At 40.2% G+C, this 23,956-nt stretch overlaps 1 protein-coding gene across 3 annotated transcripts in view; it reads right to left on the bottom strand.

Moving 5' to 3' along the window:
• Positions 1-23,956, bottom strand: part of GRAMD4 (GRAM domain containing 4) — a 2,037,033-nt gene that overhangs the window by 129,952 nt on the left and 1,883,125 nt on the right. The window lies entirely within an intron of this gene.

Genomic DNA, 23,956 nt, shown 5'->3' with positions numbered 1-23,956 from the left:
CAGTAATCTCCATTATCTCTCTCTCTCTCTTCTTCCTCACCCAAAGACCTACTTTACTACTTCCAATCTACAATCCTCTTCATGTTTCTATTCATTTATGTTGTATGTGCATGTTATACCAACTCTCCTTAGTTTACACTACCTACCTTAAATTATGCTGCTCTTTACCTTCCCTACTATGCTCACATTCCATTTTATTTTCTTTTTTTTTTGACAAGTTTATTACTTATCACTCTCCCCAGTAAACCTCCATGAAAAATGTATATAATCAGAATACTTGCATCTTTTGATTTCAGTCTGCCATAAGTTAAAGTATACAATGTATCACATATACTGTAGATAGCTACACATTGCTTGCTTTGACTGCTAATATGAACACTAAATTACAGAACATTAATTGTTTAACTGTCTTTTTATTAAATTATTACAAGCAATCAGCAGCAAGTCTCACATTATTCAGTGTTATATGAATTAATCATTTGTTTTTGCCAATGTACAAGATATTTGCCTGTAAACTGGTTGTTTTCTGATAATCTTGAAACTTTACTCCCTGTACCTTTGGTAAAAATTGTGTCTTCCAAGTTAATAAATACAAAGAAAACACAAATAAATTATGCAGGTGAAAAAGATGTCAGTGCATAACTAAGGATATAACCTGGCATGATTCGTGTCCAAATCTGGATATTATAGTACCACAAAAGTTTAACTGACTAACAGTTCAATTCAATTCTGTCTGTACTGCATTCATTTATATACGTATTATAAAACATGTGCGTGGTGCAAGCAGTCAGCATACCAAAAAACACAAATAACTGTCTCATAAGAGCATTTTCTAAAATTTCTCAGAAGAAATGGAACACTTAAAATTGTAATAAAACAAGCTTCATTTCATTGTTTGGCTACATAAACTCAAAGTCATTATGCTATGAACCGGATATGTAAGGTTACTGTTTTACAAAAAAAAAATAAAAATATAATAAACACAGTTGCTATAAATGATTAACACAGGGAGTGTCTTGCACTGGAGCGCACATCTCCATAAGGCATTAAACAACAGAAACTGACAAATTTCACAAAATACAGACCAAGCGAAAGAGGGACTACGTGCGAGTGAGTTTGGGAGGAAGCACTACCCACATTTAAAGACATGTCAAAAGTATAACTAAGGAACATAACCATTTTTCAAAAACAGATTGCTTAATGTGGAAAATAGAATAATATGAAGTTGGGAGGAGTTTTAGACAAGCAGTAGGGAAGTTTGATGTGTGTGTGTGTGTGTGTTAAAAGATCAGTAAACACAGAGACACCGTGGATGCTAACCAACTTCCATGTGGTTCTTAATCAGACTGAACACTATAGTGCACCTACCATATGCCATGCAGCTTATTGTGGTTCTCTCACGGGCATTTAAAGCTATATATCTCATATAAAATATAACCCCTTGTTAGTTACTGTATATATGTGTGTGTGCGTTTTATATATATATATATATATATATATATATATACACACACACACATTTACACACACATATATATATATATACACACACACACACACACACACACACACACACACACACACACACACACACATTGTATATACTTAATGTGAGCTAGTACTTATACTGGCTATTTTAATTTAACTTTATGGTAAGCATGTCACAGGCCTTCTACAGCAAACAAAATAGCTTTGCACATATTTGTATGACTATTTAATAAGCACAGATTTGCCATCTTTAGTCTCAAGATCAGCTCAAACTGTACACGTAGCTACACTGGTTTTAACAGTCTCCCAAATGGACAGTACTGGATAGAACTGTTCTCTGACATAATTTCATAAGTTATTCCTTTTGGACGAGTTCTTGCTACACCACAGCTTTCCTTGTAAGTACTGACTTGAGAAGCCTCTCTCTCTCTCTCTCTCTCTCTGCAACTATTGACCATCACAGTTCAAGCGGTCTTGATTTTCCTGCACTAGTCCTTGTGCCAATTCCGGCTGCTGTTCACTTTTCCATAACAACACTATTTTTCTTATACAATTGTGTATGATTCCGCCTTTCCCCACAGACAACACTGCATCTCGTTTCAGCTGCTTTATCAACTTCTTCTGTATGCTCATTTTACCTCACGTCAACCTGGTAAACTTTAGCAGCACTTATTTTGGTCTCTATTGATCTCTCACTTAAGTATTTCCTTTGTATTTGTTTGAGTACCAGTAATGTAGCTGAAGAAAGCAGTCTGCTTTTCTGACTTCTCCTCATTAACAACTGGGGTAGTGAGACACTATTTTTGCAAGGAAGGTGAGAGACTGTCATGCAAGGGAGTATTTAATATTCCCAGATTGCAAGACTAAAATCCACACAGTTTTTGCTGCTGCTCTTTTTATAAGATTTTTCACTGTCTGGATGTTTTTTCTACTTGTTCACTAGACTGTATGTCTGAATTTGTCATTTACTTATTTACATTTGTTCACCAGTGTAGCATACAGATCATTTCAAGTTCAGCAAAGGAGTGTACAATAAACTATCAGTAAACATGAAAAATTCATCAAGTTTCCAAACATAGACAAGTTTGCAGTACACAAATTAACAACGGCAAAGTTATCAGCAAGGTTACTAACAAAATACATTTTTTGAAACAAGTTATACCTATAATATGCACAATGAACACAATATATACGGGAGAGGTGAAAGAGGGAAAGGGTGGATATCAGTCTAACAAGGATAAGAACAGACAGAGCACGTTGTGTAGGTTGTGTTGGGTATTAAGAAAGATGCAACACTTACAGGTGGCTTTATTGAGAATAAATGCTTAAGCTGGTTACAAAGCTTGATGATCTCCCATATACTGAGAATCAGAACTGAGAAACTGAAAAGTTCTACATAATATATTCCTGTGTGTCATTAGGAAAGTGGTGTTATTGACTAGGATCTCAGGTTGGAGGTAGTAGTCCTTTTAGTTAATCTGCTGGCAAAATAGATGATCTCCGGGTTTAGCACTTTATGAGTGAATCTAGAAACAGACTGCACATTTGTTGGACTGGTAGCCATGTTGCTTCAGTACATATATTCCCAAGATATTCTTTTTTTGCGTGCCAGTGTGATGTCTCTACAGATGTTGGAAGCTGTCGAATGAAGGAATTTCTTTGAAGTAGTTGCTGTGACTGGTAAGTCATTATTTCAGTTGTGCCAACAGAATACACTTACTGATAGCAGCTCTACTTTCAGATGAAAATAAGCTAGTTTTTTTTCCAAAGTTAAAGTCTGACATGGTTACGTTTATGTAAAGTTAGAAGTTGATGTTTTGGTCAAGCAAGACTCTTAGGCATTTGATATAAGGAAGTTTCTAGAAGTTCTCGGTTATCGTATTGAACGATCCAATGTTTGGGCACCATTTTTAGCTTCTGCCTAGTCCTGAAGATCATTGCTTTAGTTATGTTTGGAGTTCAGTAACAGTTTGATAAGCCAGATGGAAAGGTCTTCTTCAAGTTCTTCTTTTTATGGCACACAAGGAAAAGTTCACCCCATAAATGACCATGTCTTCATAAAGAATGACTATAACGTGTAGGAGGTCTATAGATTGTGTATTGATAAACAAGGAGAATAGCAGATAGGACAAAACTAAATCCTGTGGAATTCTTATTTACAGATGAAGAAAAGACGGAGGAACCAATTTTTAACTTCATCTGTTGCTTAGGATGACTTTAAACCAAAGGAGCGAGTTTTTTTCTGACATTGGCCAAGATGGAGAAGTTTAGTAAAAGGTCATGATCAAAAACATCTAATGTTTTTCTGAAGCTGAATACCAAGCCTGTCAGTAGTCCCCTGCCCATATTTTGGAGAATATCATCTGTGACAGTAGATAAAGTGGTCAGTGTACTGAGGCCAAACCAAAAGCCATGTGGATGAGGAGACAAGATAGAGTGCTTTTATATCAGGATTGGTTTAATAACTACTCCAAAACTGAATTCACAATTAATCACAAATATTCAGTATTCCTGACTTCTGTACTGCAGACTGTTGTCAGATAGGACATCAGGCATCAAGTCTTCAGCCATTAGAGTTCAATGCAATAATCACACCGGTATTGGTTTTGTTGGTCAATTTGATTACTTCAGGGAATTCTGAATGATAAATCTACACACACATGATCCATGGCTTTTTTTTAGATGGAACTAATCAGTTCTCAGTTGACTTCATAGATGAAGATGCTAACCATTACAGGACAATAATGCAGAATACCAGTTAATGTCACTTCTTCTGGACTGCTGGTATGATAAACACTGCAGATGAAACAGTTGTGCACTATTTGTTCTACATAAATCAATATTAATGTCCAATACATTATAAAGCACAATTACTTAAGTCCAACTTATGTGTAATAGTAGATGTTTAACATTCATACTGCTTCAGTGACATATGGGTTCTCTAGCTTCACAAACCCACATTGGCAGCTTTCCATAGATCAGAATCTCCTCTACTGACTCTCTCTGATAGGAGATTTGTTAAGCCCTTCCTCATTAGGGAAGGCTAACCTTTATCACAGAAAGCCAGTTATTCATGTTTTAGTGCAAGGTAGGAATAACTATGAAGTGGCAGAAGAACTGCCTGAAATTAACCAAAAAACAAACCACTGAAGCCAACTAACAACACAAGTTGGAATACCACTGTCAGTCCTGGGTCCTCTCCTGTTTGGTATCTACTTCTCTGAAGTACAGGCTAACACAGAAGGTCTTTGGCTAATGAAGTTTGCAGATGACTGCAAACTGGGAGCCAAAATCGAAACTCCTAACGATGTGGACATCCTACAAAAGGGCCTCACTGAGACAGATGCCTGGTGTTAAAGCCATGGCCTGAAGCTCAATGCCAAAAAGTGCATTGTCATCTCCTTTGGTAAAAACTCTGTACTATGGACTACCACATAGGTGGTAGTCTACTTAAAACCAAAAGTGTGATAAGAGAACTTGGGACACAGGTGGACAGAAGTCTCTCCTTTGATAATAACATCGCCACAGTGGTCAGGAAATTCTTCTACATGGCACACCTCATCACAAAAGGTTTCTCATCCAGAAAAAAAGAGGCCATTGTTCCCCCTCTACTCATCACTCATTAGACCCATTATAGAGTACAGCGCCCCTTTTGGTATGTACCTCACAAGACATCTACAACAACTGGAGAGGCCACAGAAATATCTCACAAAGAGGATTATTGGCCTCAAACAGATGCCCTACGCAGACCGTCTCAAAAATCTCCAGCTTTACTTCATCGCATATCGCATACTCAGAGGCAAGCTGTGCCTAACATACAAAGCTATGTCAAACCCAGAGCTGTTGGACATGCTCCACTTAAAGAAATTCCATTCCCTCCAAGCTACATGCTGTAGAGACCTAAACCTTGACACCACAATAAACAGAACATGCTGGAGGGATAGATTCCTGTCCAGAGACTTCCCATACTCTGGAACAGACTACGTATCTATGTCAAACAGAGCTCCTCATTAGCACTCTTCAAGAAAAATCTTGATGATAAGATGGGAAATAGGAAATTCACCCCAGGGATCACTTCTGTGGCTCTGCTCGACAGGGGCTCAGGAAAATAATTTTCTTGGGTGGTGAAAGCCAGGGTACCTTTTTGACTAGGCTTATATAGGCCCTAGGGCATCCTAGTACCTACCTACGAACTTATTAACTATATATAAAATAAGTGGGGTGGTGGGTGGATGCTACCACTCAGGCAGTGTGAAATTCGAACATCTACAGTTACAGGTAAGTACAACTTGTGCAACGTACTATGTTCATCATGCACACTGCCTCAATGGCAACTGGGTAGATTCCCAAAGCTTACCCTACCTAGGAGGAGGAGGAAAGATTCAGGAGTCCATGGAGAATGGTCTTCACAAAGCTTGCTCTGGAACTTAAGAATCCAGTTTATAGTGCTTTGCAAATGCATGAATAGAGGACCAGGTTGCTACCTCTAGAATGCTTTTACAGTCCACAGCTTTTCAATATGCCACCGAAGAGGATAAGTCTCTGGTGGAATGTGTCTTAACCTTGTCTAAAACTAGATTTACCATGTCGAAGTAACAAAAAACAACAGCAGATGACAGCTAATGAGAAATTGCTTGCTTACACAGCCAGGTTGACCTTTCTTAACCCCAGAATAGGAACTAAACAGCTGTTTAGCTTTCCTGAAGGGCTTAATTTTTTTCAAGATAGTACATGGGCTATTTGTGTACATTCAAGGTGTGTGGAATCGTCTCTCTCATGTTGTTAGGTTCTGGAAAGAAAATTGAGACGTTGCAGGCTTAATTCAATGTACATTCAAAAACAACTTTTGGCATGAAACATGGATTAGTGCATAGAATTCCCCTGTCCTTGTGGAAAATCAGATAAGGTTGGCCCACCATGAGAGCTTGCAGCTCACAGAATCATCTTGCAGATGTCAGAGCAATAAGCTAAACACTTTCTAAGTGATGAATGTCAAATCAGCCTGAGATGCAAATTCAAAAGGAGAGGTCAATTTTTCAAGAACAAAGTTGAGATCCAAGGAGGAAGACTTTCCTTCCGAGCGGTCTCAAGGAAAGCACTACTTTCACAAATAGTCTGACCACAAAGAGAGAAAGAAAGAAGGGGACAGATGGGCACAAGATGCACTTTGATAGAAACACAAGATAAGCCATTGTTGAGTAGCGCACACAAACATTTCAAAACTTGAGAGGTAAACACCATAATGCAAAAATACCAACGATCCCAAATACCAAAGATAAATACCAAAAGACTGAATGGAAAAGCAGACCAAAGCACTCCACGAGACAAAATGCTGTGAAACACTATCAGATTTATTGGTGCTTCCTTCCTGGTATCTCGGCCAAACTGCCTTCAAGCGGGAATCATTTTTAACACCAAAGCCATACTTTAAATACATTCAGATATAATTGGTGATAAATTAATGACCCAATTAATTAATTTAAATGGTTCTAAAAACCCAAATTTTAAAGTGATAATGCTTCAATTAATCAAAGGTGCATGTGGAGAAAGTTCATTAATTCATGCTGATAAAAAATAAAAACACAGTTAAAAATATAATATATGTATATAAATTCCTACGTATAAATCTATACATATACACCAATAACTACATTTTATATACAGTACTATATTACACTAATAACATAAAATGAATGCATATTCAACAAAACACATTTTATTACCCTAAGAAATCTGTCAACTATTATAAACCTAATAAATTTTAAATAAACAAAACATACATTCAATACATATTTATATAAATATCACATATTTATATTAAGTTCTTGATTCAAACCCCCAGGGTATAGTGTATTAAAACTGATGATGAATTTAGCTTCCAAATTATTTAATAAATTAGAAAATTTCAAAGAATTCTCCCCTTGTGTGTGGAAAGGTTGAGCTAAAATGCCAAAAATTAAGCTAGCTGCTGAACCCCCATGAGCCATGTGAAAGTGGTATGTAATCAGACTTTCTAACCTATTGTTTCTGATTTCTCCTAGATGTTCCAAAATTCTATTCATCACCATCCTCCTAGTCTGTCCCACATATCATTTTGTTGGCGTGCAACCACAACCTAGAATGTATACCACCTCATATGATCTACAGGAAAACAGCCCTTAGCTGTAAATCTACCACCACTGATCATCCTACCATCCAGATTTTTTAACCTACTACATATCCTGCATCTGCCACATGCAAAACTTCCTCTACGACCCCTTATCATCAATGACTTCCTTAAATTCAATAACTCCTTTAAATTAAGGAATCTACTATAGGGGAGAGTTACTTTATCTGAAACAGATGCCCAATATTGTCATCCTCGCATACAATAGGCCAAAATCTTTCCACCAGATTTTTAAGTATAACAGATAAGGGAGAAAATCTCATAACAAAAAATAATCTACCTTCCTCATCACCTTTGTCAAAATTTCCTACAAACCTCCTTTTATTGCCAACTTCCCTACTATCTCTTGTGCCTAATACCCCATCTTCAGCCTTCTCCAAACATCGTGTAGCCCCTGTTGAATAATCTTTGTCTGACTTTCATAAATTCCTCAGAAACAGTTAACTTAGTGTTGCTATAAACATGTCTAAATTCCCCATATGGAAGGGAAGTTAAAAGATGAGGTGGGTGCATACTCTTAGCCGATAGAAAATTATTTGCAGTTGTCTTCTTGATAAAAGGCTTATAATAAATGCTATCATCTTTTACAAAAAACTCCACATCCAAAAAATGCATACTGACTTCAAACGTAAATTCAAGGACCAGTGGATTTTTATTCAAACACTCCATAAAACTTTTAAATTGCATGGGATCCCCCTCACAAACAAAAAACAAATCATCAATGAATCTCTTGTAAATGATGACATGATGGACAAAAACATCCATATTGTAGATGTACCTGTTCTCAAAAAAATTCATAAACAATATGGCATAAGTGGGGGCATATGATGCCCCCATTGCTGTCCCTTCCTTTTGCAAGAAATACTGTTCCTCAAAACTAAAACAATTGTGTGTGACGAAGAATTCCAGGAGCTGTATTAAATAGTTTGTCCGTGGACCCTCACCCAACATAGAAGTCACAGCCTCCAAACCCCAAAAATTCTTTATACTTGTATACAATGCCTTAACATCTACACAGGCCCAAAAAAAATTACTACCCCAACATTTTCCACCAACTAAATCACATAATTCCTTGGTATTTTTAATATGCGAGATCACTTTGCATAAATGACCTTTTAGGTGATGGTCCAAAAAAATACCTAAATTTTGTAGGTATGACCCTTTTCCCGAAACTATCGGTCTCCCAGGGGGATTATCTATGGACTTGTGTAATTTCGGGATAATAAAGAATGTGCATCTCTGGGATTCTTTGTGTGTAATTTTTGATGTCAGCAGCCGAGAAGAAGCCCAACCTTTCACCCTTTCTAGGAGCTCTAATAGTTTCCCATTATATTCTTTCACAGGATTTCCTACCAATTTTTCATATGCTGTAACATCCATGAATAGATTTTTAGCTATTGATACATACTTTACTTTCGAAAAAAATCACCCAATTACCCCCTTTGCCTGACTGAGTGAACATATATTTATCACTTTGTTCCCTCATACTTTACAATGCCTTCCATTCACTTCTATTTAAATTGTAATTTTTAAAATTCTTCCTCACGTTAGCATATTCTAAATGTATCTGTTTCAATAATGTGTTCTCAAAAGTGCAAATGGAAAATGATGTTCTAGGGGGCATGAATGTACTGGCAACTGCTAGTGTAGGCAATTGAAATTTACCAAAACCTGTGCAAAAACCTATTTGCTCTACGTGAGTATTAACATTTGAATCATTTTCTAAATCATCATTTTCTGAGTCAAATGGGTCATTTTCGTAGATAGATAAATTCAACAAAGAATCATTTAAACTGACATCGCTTTCAGCGGTCATTGAATCTACAGCATTAACCATTGCATTCCTCTTTCTATTGTGAAAAAATACACAAAGATGTAGTTTTCTACAAAATCTACTAACCTCAAAAAATAAATCTGCCAGACTGGGAAATCTCATTGGTATGAACTTCATACCTTTCTTCAGCACTGTTTCTATGTCAGAATTCAAAACAAAGTCAGACAAATTCACAATTCTAAAGTCATTAAGGTCATTAAGTCCACCATTCTCTTCTTGTACATTATGATTTAGGCAATTCTGATTGTCAATGTTGAAACCCAAGATGCTGAACTGAAACACAGTAGTCCCAATGCCTCTACTGTCCTTAATTCTTTCCTTTTCACCCGCTGTTGCTGAAATTCTTAGCCTGCCATTTTCGACCACAGCTCCTCGTTTGATAAGGATTCGAATGCTGATCCTGTCGACCGGCCCCTTCCATACTCAGATTTTCAAAGGAGACACTTTTCCTGCTCAATGCCGTCTCAACGGATGAAACTGATAAGTCTCGCAACTCGCGAGATCTGTTTTCCATTTGTGCCCTGATGAATCTCATCCTCCTAGGCTTCCTTTGCCATGAAAACACTGTGTTATTTTTATAATCTTTTATATTGCGGTCAAGATTTCTTTTCTTACGTGAAATTACCCCTTCCTCCACCTTAACAACTCGGGCTTTAATCTCTCACAGTCTATGTAAAAACACGTCATCCGAAACACAGTTAACCAAATTTTCCTGTATTTGCAGAATCTCACCCTGAATTCTCTCCTGTTGCCGTTTGTTCTGTTTGACCAAGATTTTTAACCAGCCTACTGTGCAAGTTAGGGCAAGGGATTTCCACTCCTCCACAAGGTCACTGTCCTCCTCTGTGAAATCATATACAGGTAGCCTGTCTATCCTCAGCCCCCTTGGTGTAATGTCCAGGCTTACATACTTTTCTAGGAGCTTGGTGTCGTAACAATGTTACTTCCTTAATAAGCAGCTTCTCGAGTTTGAAAAAATTATCATAGAATTCTTCCGTAACCCCTTTGGACCACAGATCACCTGTAGCCAATTTCGCATCTCTATCCTTCCAGAACTCAGCCAACAATGACATGTTCTCCAAATGTGCTCCAACCACTGTAACGCACTAAACCATTCAGTCAAGACCAAAATGCAAAAAATACCAACAATCCCAAATACCAAAGATAAATACCAAAAGACCGAAAGGAAAAGCAGACCAAAGCACTCCACGAGACAAAATGCTGTGAAATCACAATCAGATTTATTTGCGCTTCCTTCCTGGTACCTCGGCCAAACTGCCTTCAATCGGGAATCATTTTTAACATCAAAGCCATACTTTAAATACATTCAAATATAATTGGTGATAAATTAGTGACCCAATTAGTTAATTTAAATGGTTCTAAAAACCCAAATTTTAAAGTGACAATGTTTCAATACCAACACCATACCAAAGACATCTGATCCCTCTAGCACTGTAACTCCCAATTAATAAAATCCATCACTGGTACCTGGAAGTTTAAGGAAAGCAGCTACTGGGTCCAACAATTTTTTATTTTTTTTATGTATCATTGAATCTTTGTCATGTGGAATCTGTCCAGTGGTGTTATGAGGATCACTGATGCCATGAGGCTTAGAATTCTGAGAAACACTTTTGCGGAGACAGCTTCTCAAAGAGAAATCCCTGAAAATGCTCTGAACAGTCAGGACTTTTTTTTTTAATAGAAAGGCCATATTTTTTGTGTGTTCATCAAACACTCCAGGAAGACAATTCTTTGTATGTGCGTGCAAGACAGGACATTTGAGGGATCAACCTGAAGTTAGGAGCAACTGGAATGCAATAATAAGCATTCTTCATATGTAAAGTCACCATGAAACAGTGGTCTGGAAGAAGGGGTAAGACCATCTGCAGGGTGTGCATCCTGAATCTGGGTACTTTCAGAAAAGTACTTAGGTACGGCAAATTAACATTGGTCTCCACAATAGGTTCTCCTTGTGTGCCAAAAAGACTCCAGTGTAAAATCCTTTCACTTTTCATGGTGCAGAAACTGGTTCTCAAACCACTGTTGCTTCTTGTGAAGAAGTACCTGACAGATCAGGTGTGTCTGGTCTGATGGGTGTGGGGCATTTCCATAAATAGTAGAGGATTTTCTGCCCACTGTCAAGAGTATCCTGAATGAATTATTCTTAGCATACACCTGTCTGAGACTATTTGTGACCAGGCTGGTGGGATGAGCTACAGCCTGGAGGAAGAGAAGGGAACCCTTGACTCTTAGCACAGCCATTCTTTAGCAGAGGAAATATCTTTTTTGGGAAAGGAACCCCTTTTGATTTGGAAGCATTATTCTCATGCCAATTCCTCTTGGTACCTTGACGCCTGTCAGGCTGAGATTTTTGATTGTTCTGCTCTTTGATGTTGGATGTCTTGTTAGAGGAGAATCTGGCAATATGAAAAATTCTAGATACCTCATGCATCAGTTTACCTCTATCATCCCGTTGTTTGGTCCTGCTGCTACCTAGATTCTCAAACACAAATTCAGAACTTACAGGAGCATTCAAAACCTTTTTAAAATCCTCAGACAAATTCTGGTTATGTAACCAAGTACACCTTCTCAATAAAAATTGAAGCGGCTGCATTTCTAGAAACAGTGCCTGCACCTTCCAAACACTTTTCAAAGCATATTTTGAAACATGAGTCACATTAGAAACAATCTCATTCATATAACACTTTTGCTCAGCAAGCAAAGATACAGCAAAGACATCTTAACTGTAATCACATTGCAAAATAAATTTGTACATGAAGTTCTGATAAGTTAACATGCCAAAGATTAAATTACTAGAATCAGCCAACTTTTTCCCATGAGATTCTAACCACTTACCAGTCTTATCAGGTGGGTTAGAAAAAGCCAAGGCTCTTTTATTAGAGTCGGCAGCCAGAGAAACCACAAGTGGGTTAGCTGTCGAAATGTGCAAAGACAGCTGCAAGATCAGAATACAATTTGTATTTCCTCATGGCATTTTTAGGAACTGCTTCACTAGCCAAAGGGGTTCGATACACCCTTTTACAGACCTCTACTAGACTCACCTCTAAAGTAGGTATGCTCCTCTACTCAGAATGGCTACGGGGTTAATATCTGAAATTAGCTGAATATAAAACACTCTTAGCTAAGGAAACCATATCAGCCCTACACATGGCAATAACCTGTCTGCCATGTGATGAAGCTTATGCTTCTTCTTACATGAGCTACACTGGAGAATAAAATATCTAGGGGCAGAGTATTATGTCTAGCAAGGGGTCTCTAGCCCCTGACCTCGCCTGCACCTAAAGGGTTTGGTTCTCCCGTACCTGAAGCAGGTATTGGAACAGCCCCTGGAGGACGTGTCTGACCCACATACCATACAGGGCTGCAGGCTCACACCAGAGGGAGGCAGGGAAAATGGTTAGTGGTCTGTGGGCCAGCAAAAGGCAATAACAGATTCACAAACTGTAGGCTGAGGCATGTTTTTGTTGAGATTTTTTTAATTAGGCGCAGCTGGATTTGATGGGGGCAGAATATCAGAATCCATCAAGCTGGGGGGGGGGGGGACTCCAACCAGAATAATACACTGATACTCATGAGGGGTAAGGGCAGTAATAACAGAAAATATAAACTATGTTCTCACACATCGAATAAAGCTAAACTGCATAAAATACAGCAGAAAGGTTAAATTGTGCTAAGCCTTGTTCAACAATCTGCATAGTACAGTACGCAGCAGCACACACTGTCACAATACCGACTAAAATTCAATTGTCCAAATAGTGACAGAAACTCACATTATGCCCTTAAATCAAACAGAAACCTTGTAAAATGGCAGAAATAAGCATTAACTTAGAGATGCCCTTGTTAGAAATAATTTTCACAGAAAATGCAAATGAAGTCATTTGCAGAAAAAACATGTGTTAATGATTATATTAACCATATCAGTACTAAATCACAAGTAAAATTCATAAAAATTAAGAAAAAAGTGAAAAAAATGTTATGTTTTCCTGTCAGAACTTCAAAATGAAGCAAATAAACAGAAACAAGAAGCCTTTTGGCCTTCATGCAAAGAGTGGTTTCTTAGTATTCAACTGACACCACAGAACTTCAGTTTTCCAGTACAAGCTATAAAACACTTTAGAAAATCCCCATAATGGCATACAAGCAGTATTAAGTATACAAACAGCATAAACTACAGTTGTGTACACTTACCATAAATGTAGATGTTCGAGTGTCTTCACTGTTGCAGTCATGACTGTTGGGTTCTCCCCTGCCGGCAGGCAGTCCTCGGTCGGCCAGAATCCCAAAGTCTGGGTCCGGCGTCGGCTGTTCAGCCATGCTCCCTGACGTCAGAGCGCTAGGAGTACAAAGCTGACAGCCGACGCCATGTTTTCCAGTTTTTCTTGCCCCAGATGTCAGGAGTCCCAAAATGAATAAGGTCCCATACCCTTTGCAAATACACCTCAGAAGAATGGTGAAAAAAGGAACCACACAAATGTAAAAACAAGAGGGGACAGGAGGGAGGGAAACACAGACTGCAACAGTGAAGACACTCGAACATCTACATTTATGGTAAGTGTACACAACTGTACTATGTTCATCGTGTTTCACTGTTGCAGTCATGACTGTAGGGTAGAATCCCAAAGCAGAATGAAAGGGAGGTGGTCATAAAGAAGAAGGGGCAGCTAAAGGGCCCTGCAAGACTGCAGAAGCTAAGCCTGCCCTAGACTTAGAATAGAGAGGTAGATTGTAGTGCTTTGAAAAAGTATGCACTGTACTCCAAGTTGCAGCTTCCAAAATGTCTTTGGTAGGAACTCCCCTGAGGAAGGCAGCGGAAGTGGCAGCAGCTCTGGTGGAATGAGTCCTTATACTCCCTGGGATTTGCTTTCCATGGTGTGAATAGCAAAATCTGATTCCATGAGCAATCCATTTAGAAATGGTCTGTTTTGAAATGGCTTTACCTTGGGAACTTGAAGCATATGAAACAAACAATTGCTCTGATTTCCTGATGTCCTTGGTTCTGTCCAGGTAAAAACGTAGTTGTCTGTGTACATCCAAGGAATGTAAGATCCTTTCCCCTTTATTTTGAGGAGTGGGGAAAAAAGTTGGCAAGTGAATAGTTTGATCTGAAACCACCTTAGGCATGAAAGTAGGATTAGTCCTTAAAGACACCCTGTCTTGATGAAAAATAATATAAGGTTCCACAGCCATAAGAGCTTGCAACTCTGAAACTCTCCTGGCAGAGGTCAGAGCTAACAGGATGGCTGTTTTCCAAGATAAAAACTTGATGTCAGAAGTGGCAGCAGGCTCAAAAGGAGGTAAGGTGAGTTTTTCCAAAACATAGTTGAGATCCCAAGCAGGAATGGGAGGAGATCTAGGGGGCCTTAAGTTCTTAGCTCCTCTGAGAAATTGTCTCATGAGCTGGTGGGAAAAGATTGAAGGGTCTGTATTATAATGAGCAGAAATAGCAGAGGCATGTATCTTAATGGAAGAGAAAGAGAGACCCTTATGTAAGAGGTCTGTCAGGTAAAGTAAAATCAAAGGAATGTTAGGAAGAAGAGGATCAGAATCCTGAGCCTGCATCCAGGAACAAAATCTTTTCCATTTTCCTGCATAAGATTTTCTAGTGCTAGGACGTCTGGCTTCTAAAATGACATCCATAACCTGCTTGGGTAGGAGAGAATGAATCAAAGACCCTGGATTAACCAGGCCGCCAGGCTGAGAGTTCTGACATGGGAGTGTAGAACCTGACCCTGGTGTTGGGACAGAAGGTTCGGAGTCTGTGGTAAAACCCAAGGGGGTTCCAGACAAAGGATTTTCAGAGTTGGGTACCAAAACTGTCGAGGCCAATTTGGGGCCAGCAAGATTATCATCTTGGGCTTGTCCTGTTTGATCTTTAGTAATACCCATGGAAGAAGAGGAAGAGGCGGAAAGGCATATCCCGAGAGGTTTCTCCAACTGAATGATAGTGCATCCACTTTCCAAGCTTGTTCGTGGAAAGTCGTGGTGCAAAAAATCTGTAGTTGATGATTGAGGTGGGATGCAAAGAGGTCTATGTGAGGACATTCCCAGACTGCTGTTATCATCTTGACTTGTTCAGTGGCATGCATTAAGTCATGTAATTCCTTATCATCTGCACAGGCGGAAATGGAAGTTAGCTTTTGTTTTAAAACAGACAGGAGAAATTGCTGGTATTTCAGCATATGAAACTGACAGTTTAAAGCCCTAATAGATAAAGTAGCAGAAGTGTACACTTTTTTGCCCCATCTTTCTAAAGATCTGGAATCCTTCTCAGTGGGAATGGGGTTTTTAGCAGAAGCGGCCTTAACTCCCTTAGGACCCTGAGAAATGGTTTCAGGGTCAGCAGTAGGGTTCTTGTATAAAAACTGGTGGGAATCAGGAACCCTGTAATATCTATCAGGCTTAACAGGAGCTGGAGGAAAAGAGTCAGGGGTTAAGTTAGCCTCCGAAAAAGCATCATCCACAATATCCAAAATAGGAGGAATAGCCAGGGGTCTATGTTGGGGAAGAAGAAGAAAATCCTTAGTCTTTTCTTAGATTCCGAATACTCCTGTCCTTCCCAGTGGAAATGTTCCCTCATTTCATGCAAAGTTTCCCCAAAAGAGAAGTCCTCAGGGGGAGAAGCTGAAGGAATGGATTCCTCAGCATCAGAATCCTCATAAGGAGGGAAAGAATATTCTTGGTCAGAAGAAGAAACTGAAGAAACAGAAGCCTGATCAGAGGAGTCATAATAAACTTCCTGCCTTGGCCTTTTATCTGGAGGGGGATGTGAACCCCTAATCATAGGTAAGTAAGTCCTCCGCCATCTTAAGTAACTGTTTCTGTGACTTGGGAGCCGGATCAGAAGAGGCCTGTGTTGCAGTCTTTGATTTGGAAGGAGGCTTTGCCTTTATTAAAAGCTGAGTAGGCCTGAAAACCCCTTCGGAAGCCGGTACCAGCACAGCGGCTCCGGACCCATCTGAAAGAGCATTGTCCGAAGGTCCTGCAACAGAAATATTCAAAGGCCTAGTTGGCTCCTCGTGGGAGTCCATTTCGGCCATCGGTTCCGAAATGGCCCACAACAGGGGCTGCAAAAGCGCCTCACTGACGACGGCCGGACCTGAAGCTGGCTCTGCTTGAACGATATCGTCTGATTTGGAGCTCGGAGGCCTGTCTTTGTCCTTGCGTCGTTTGTGAACTCCGGTAGCCGGAGCCGTATCCGACGACATTTTGTAATTAAAACGCCTACCGAAGTAATGAAATGCAAAATCGTACCTTTGTTTAATTGTACGTTGATTGAATCTAGCACAAAACCGACAACTAGCTATGTCGTGGTCAGGGCCTAAGCAAGGAATACAGTAAGAATGAAAATCCTTATGAGGTATTTGCTTCCCACATGAAATACAATTATTAACTTTTTCTGACATCGGACTGGAGCAAGAAAAAAGTTTCCCCAACGGGGTACCTAGCTTTGAGTAGGAGAAGAAAGTCTTCGGACTGAAGTTTGTTAAGAAAAAATTGTCAGGAGTCAGCCGACCGGCACTTGCGAACTGCTATCACCGCACGGCAAGAAAGACTGGAGAACATGGCGTCGGCTGTCAGCTTTGTACTCCTGGTGCTCTGACGTCAGGGAGCATGGCTGAACAGCCGACGCCGGACCCAGACTTTGGGATTCTGGCCGACCGAGGACTGCCTGCCGGCAGGGGAGAACCCAACAGTCATGACTGCAACAGTGAAACACGATGAACATTAGTGCAGCATTGATTAGCAAGAATATTAAAATAAAAAGTTAACAAAACAAATATTTTAAACAGAAAAAAAAACATCAAAAGTATATAATAATAAAACAGGAAAACAAGTTCCCAAAGGGCTCTTATCCAGTTCTGGAAGCTGTAATCCACCAGTGCAGGTTGCTAAGGAGATTAAACTGTGAGAATCCTAAAGCTGGCACTAAAAGAATAAACAAATGGATTTCTGTGACAGGAGTTAGGTTTCCCTGATGAGAGGGGCTTAGCCAATCCCTTATCATTGAAAGTCACAGAAGGGGATCCTGTCCCCTGGAAAGCTACCAGTGTAGGTTTATGCAGAAACAGAACCCATATGCCACTGAGGCAGTGTGAATGCTGAACATCCTTTGATCTTTGTTTGCACTTTACTACTCCCAGATGTGATACATGTAGCCTTCTCAAGTATTTGTCTTCTCAAATGATTGGGAACTATTGATCTGATACGAAGATCCTGGGAAATACAAGGCTATAACGCCTTTAACTCATTCCGACCAACTCACACAAAGGGACAAAAGGTGGAGGCATATCCAACTACATTAAGGATAAGAAAACCACATGACTGGTGAAAACACATGACACACTTGACCTACTCTATGTCCAACTAACCATAAGAAAAATACCTTACCATACGCTTGCTAGATACAGGTCTCTTGCCATGAACCAGGAAAACCATACTTCATAACCAAATTTACTAGAATCACTTACCATTCTATCTAATACTATACTCGTGAGTGATTTCAACTACTCCTCCATTAACTGAGAAGCTTACACAACCACGAACATGCAGGTAAAAAGACTTCTGAACTTGTCAGTGCATATGCCCTGCAGCAGCTACTCTGCACTCCCACTAGGTGTACAAATATCTTAGACCTGGTACTCACAAATGTGGGAGAACATTGCACCTTCCAAGTGCAATGTCCTCACTGGACTGGATTACAAAGCAGTGTCCCTTGAAATAAATAAATAAAAAACTAGAACCCCCACCTAACCACAAAACCTTTAAGAAATTTTCTTAGGCAAACTACCTCTTATTAAGCAATGACATAGCTAGCTTCCAAGGTTCGCCAAATTCAGAAAATGCAGAAGTCTATATGGAGGCATACATAAAAGCCCTGTAAGACCATGTAAACAACTGCACAGAAACATCAGTACCAGGCTGAAACAAGCCCAGGGCAAACCGCAAAAAAAAAAAAAAAAACACCCTGGTGGACCCCTGGTATAAATAGGTTACACAAAAAAAGAAAGAACCTCCTGTCTAGATGTAAGAGAGAATATGCACAACAGAGGAAAAACTCCATCATTAGTCTAAATAAACACATAAGGGGACTGATCACATCTTCAAAAGCGAGTTTTGTGGCAAGAATAGCCTCCTAAGCTAAGGATAATCATAATGCATTTTTTCAGTTATGTCTGCAGTCTTAAGGGCAACACCTGATTATGCAATTAATTGTGGATGGCATCACTCGTACCCAGCCAAAAGATATAGCAAATCTGCTGACCAATACATTCAGCTCAAATCTTGACACCTCATCACCTCCAGTTACTCTCCAAGAAATATCCTCCACCTCTACCAGTTATCACAAAAGCACAGGTCTCCACTGCACTCTCGAAAACTAAATACATGGATTCAATGGGGCCTGACAATCCCAGGATGCCTCTTAAATAGTTTGACTGCTCTCATATACAAAGCCATGGAAAGAATAATCATAAACCTGATAAACAATGACACAGGATTCTCCAAATGCTGGGCCCAATCCAGTTTGGCTGTCAAGGGCAGATCATGCCTGCTCAATCAGGTGGACTTCTTTGAGAAAGTTTCTAGGACCATGGATGAGAGTAGATCACTACAAACTGCCTACTTTGATCTGCCTAAGGCATTTGACACAAATCCCCACTCAGGTATTATAGATAATCTCACAAAATTGGGCATAAATCCCGATGTCACCAGATGGATAACAAAATGGCTCATGAACAGGACACATGTTGTTAGAGTGGGAGAATCCAGATCCAGCAAGAGGCCAGTTACTAGTGGTGTACCACAGGGCTCAGTGCTGGGACCTCTCCTGTTCGGAATATATTTCCCTGAATTCAAGGCTAATGTTGAAAGCCTCTGGCTGACAAGTCTGCCGAAGACTGCAAGCTGAGAACAATTATTGCATCCCTCAACGATGTAGATATCTTTCCGAAAGGTCTGACTCACACAAATGATTGGTGCCATAGTCATGGCCTAAAACTAAATGCAAAAAAATGTATAATTACATCCTTTGGGAAGTCATATACCCCTGCAAATTACAACACTGACAGCATACCCATAACAGTCGTCCCAGTGGTAAGAGATCTAGGAACACAGACAGTAGCCTGAACTTTGACAATCACATGTCCACAGTGGTGAAGAAGTCCTATGTAGCACGGTCTCATAAGTAAACTCATGAAATCCAAGGCAGTTATAATCCCACTGCACTTGGCCCTCATCAGACCAATAATAGAGTACAATGCACCTTTCAGCATATACTTGACCAGGCACTTGGAGTGGCCTCAGAGGTTCCTTACAAAAAAAAAATACAGGGTGTAAACATGTTATATGTGGATCAACTTAAAATCCTATCCCTTTACTCCGTCTCCTACAGACTATTAAGGGGTGATCATTGCCTAACCTAGAAGGCACTGAAATCCAGGCCTGATGGAACTGTTACATAGGATTACCAGTCCAAGGATCTAAACCTGGTCTGTGACATGAACAAAACATACTGGAGAGATGTGCGTGTCTCAGAGATTACCCCCTTCTCTGGAACAGGCTTACTATCCACATAAAGCAGAGCCCTTCCCCATCCCTCTTCAAATATAGTTTGGATCAATGGATGGGATCACTTTCCCTTATGGAGAGGGGAAGTCTGTAAAATACTTCAAAGCATAGGCACAGGCACATGCCTAAGCCATCCCCTAACCTTATGAAATCGAAAACTGGATAAATTCCAGGTAACAATGGCTAGGTTTGTAGGGGCTCTTGAGCCATTAGCCTTGTAACCTCCTAGGAACCCTATGAGGACGACAATCCTCAGTACCAGCAAAGCTATTGCTGTTGGATGATGGTCCCCTTTTACCCATAATGCGGTGAGTAATGTCTTTCTATTCCAGATCTCTTCAACTACACACAGTTTCTCACACTGATACGATTAGTAGAAAAGGAGTCATCTTTGTAATGTAATTTTTATGTTCTACTTGTGTCAGTTTCCTCTTCCTGTTTTAATTTGGATCGTCCTAGCTGCTCAACCCTTTTTCAGTCATTTATGTGAAAAAAACTGTTGTCCTCTCCTGTCAAGAAATAATAGTGGTGTGTCCTACCTTAAGATTTAGCACTTTGTCACCTTTCCACTATTAAACATCATTAGCATTCTTCCAGTTAATTCTAAATCTTTTTTCACTAACTACAATGTTATGTGTAAATAGTTTCATATTAAAGTGCTGTCATTGTTATGTATGTTTCAGTTATGTTATTGGCTCTTGTAATTTTAGTTTTGCTTTTTCTCTGCTGCTTCTTAAAAAAGTTAAATTTTCTCACTGGCTGTCAAACTATTTCTGCATGTTTTGAGTCTCTATTATCTACTCAGCAGGTACAACTCTTTTGTTGTTTCTCTTCTTGATACTTTCCAATTCCTGCAACAGACAGAGCTTTCAAGAAAAGTGGCACCAAACTCTCCATTCCAAAAGAAACACACAAAATATGCCCGTATTGCCTGGAAGAGGACCAAAACAGAAAACCTGATGCTGAGATTATTACTATTCAAGATATGTCTCCTAAGGCTAAAAAGGATATACCAAGAGAGAGATGTGGATCTTCCTCGCCAGGTCTTCAACTCTAAAGGACAAACACTTTTGTTCCTTGTGTGACATTTAAGGTAGAGTCAGACAGATTTCCTGCTATACTGGTTAAATCTCAAAGTCCAATATCATTGGTTTCTATTACAGATAAAGAATTTTCAACAATATAGACCTCCAGACCAATCCTGTCACCACACCAGCTGATACACTATGAGAAGCTTGTAGATGCCTTTCTGAAGGCTCCCCTAAAAGTGTCTGCTTCATCATTACTGCCTAGATCTTTTTTTTAATGCAAATTTTGTTCAACATTGTCTGTTTACTGCCAGCTCCCTCCTGGTTGATCTCCATCATCAGTGCGATGGATGACTGGGGGGAGCAATCATTTAGATACCCATCAGAGGTAGTTTAAGGTTTTCTACTTACAGGCATACTGCCACATGCACTTGGGTGGTGCCAAGGGAGACTGTACTGGGCCAGCAGTGCAGGATGTCCATCTTTCTGCAAGAAACAACCCATTCAAGTAGCCCTGACCCTTTTCCTAAAGAGCAAGTTGTGGATTCCCTGGTCTCCAACAGGTAAACCATACCAAATGTCTGTGTTAATAGCTCAGGTGAGCAAAACATACTCCCTCACTCCTCCATTGCTGAGGATGCTAGATGAACTCCAATCACATGTGCTCCAGTCAAGTTTCCATCCCTCAGGGCCACAGAAAAAGATTATTATCCCCTTTTAGTCTTAGACTGGATAGAGGCTTTTTTGGCCATCCCTTTCTCTGCAAGGTCTTTCTGTGTTCCTCACTGCTCCTTTAGTTACAGGTGCTAGTCCGAACGATGCTCCAGTCAACCACATGGGATGCCGGTGTTGATGTCTGAGTACTCCACAGCAAGAGTCTAAATTGTAGTCTTCAATGTCAACAACTTCAGCAGATGTTGATGATGCCTTAAACAGATATGCTCCTTAAGTGTAAATAATGCTGGTGTTAATGGGTCTGTCAGACCCCAAAAAGTACAGTTTTGTACCTACCATAAATGTAGATGTTCGAGTGCTAATACAGCTGCAGTCATAACAGATGGGTTATCCTGCCGTCAGGAGGGTCCTCGGTCGGCCGAATTCCAAAGTCTAGGTCCGGCGTCGGATGTCGTTGTTTCTTCCTTGACGTCAGTGTGGCAGGGGTATAAAAGAACCAGCCAACGCCATTTTCTTCAGTTTTTCTTGCCCCCAGATGTCTGGTGCCCCCAGAAGGAAGGCAAAACATAAATTTATGTAATAATGCAATGCAATATAATCAAAAAACAGTAGTTGCAAGCAAATACACCATAAAAGAATACCCCAATCAGGTTGTATGAGGAGGTGTTAGCCATTAGGCCTGTCCCAAGAGGGGAAGGAGGGAGGGAAACCTGGACTGCAGCTGTATTAGCACTCGAACATCTACATTTATGGTAGGTACAAAACTGTACTATGTTCATCGTGCATACAGCTGCAGTCATAACAGATGGGTAGAATCCCAAAGCTAAAAAAGGGGTGGTAGGCACTAAGTGGAACTAGGAGGAGCAAGGATGCCCTGCAAGACTGCAGTGGCAAAGCCCGCTCCAGGTTTGGAGTATAATGGTAGGTGATAGTGCTTGGAGAAAGTATGTACAGAACTCCAAGTGGCTGCTTCCAAAATATCTTTGGTAGGAACCCCCCTGAGGAAAGCTGCAGAGGTAGCTGTGTCCCTTGTGGAGTGAGATCTGATGCCTGTAGGTACAGTTTTACCATGAAAAGAATAACAAAAGCGTATGCAGTGGGCTATCCATTTTGAGATTGTCTGTTTGGAAATAGCCTTCCCTTGAGCACCTGTAGCATAGGACACAAAGAGTTGCTCTGATTTTCCGAATGGCCTTGTTCTGTCCAAATAATAACAAAGCTGTCTGTGAATGTCCAAGGAATGTAGTAGTCTCTCCCCTTTGTTTTGTGGGTTAGGGTAAAAGGTAGGTAAGTGGATAACCTGATTCAAGGCTACCCTGGATACTACCTTTGGCATAAAGGAAGGGTTGGTTCGTAAGGAAACTCTGTCCTGATGGAAAATGATGAAAGGCTGCACAGCCATGAGGGCTTGTAGTTCCGAAACCCTGCGTGCTGAGGTGATAGCCAGAAGGAAGGCTGTTTTCCATGACAAATATTGCAGTTCTGTTGAAGCAGCTGGCTCAAATGGAGGCAGGGTCAGTTTTTCTAGAATGAAATTGAGGTCCCAAGCAGGTACTGGTTGCTTCCTTGGAGGTTTTATATTCTTAGCCCCTCTGAGGAACTGTCTTAAGAGAGGATGAGAGAATAAAGGAGGATCAGTGTTGTATTGAGCAGAAATGGCTGAGGCATGGATTTTGATGGAGGAGAATGAAAGTCCACTGCTTAGCATCTCAGCTAGGTACTGTAATATTTGAGGTAAATTCAGTATTCCAGGATTCTGACCCTTTTTCTGATTCCAGGCACAAAATCGTCTCCATTTTGCGGAGTAGGCTTTTCTAGTAGAAGGCCTTCTGGCCTCCAAAATGACATCCTGCACCTCCTTGGAGAGTAGGGTCTGTTGTGAATTTAAGGAATCCTCAATGCGGCTAGATTGAGTGTTTTCAGCTGACTGTGAAGAGTTTTGAAGTTGTGCTGAGTCAACAGAAGAGGCATTAGAGGCAGGATCCATGGTGGGGAATGCGTCAGGCTCCTCAGGAGCAGGTACCAGTGTTGTCTTGGCCAGTCTGGAGCAATGAGAATCATCTTTGGTCTGTCTGCTCTGGATTTTAACAGAACTTTGGGCAGCAGAGGAAGAGGTGGAAAGGCATAAACTGTCATTGTTGTCCAACTGAAAGAGAGTGCGTCCACTTTCCTTTTTGT

Source organism: Protopterus annectens, chromosome 11.part0 (genome assembly GCF_019279795.1).
Source record: "Protopterus annectens isolate FY-2018-M chromosome 11.part0, PAN1.0, whole genome shotgun sequence".
NCBI classification, from domain to species: Eukaryota; Metazoa; Chordata; order Ceratodontiformes; family Protopteridae; genus Protopterus; species Protopterus annectens.
This window is presented reverse-complemented; position numbering and strand designations above follow the sequence as displayed.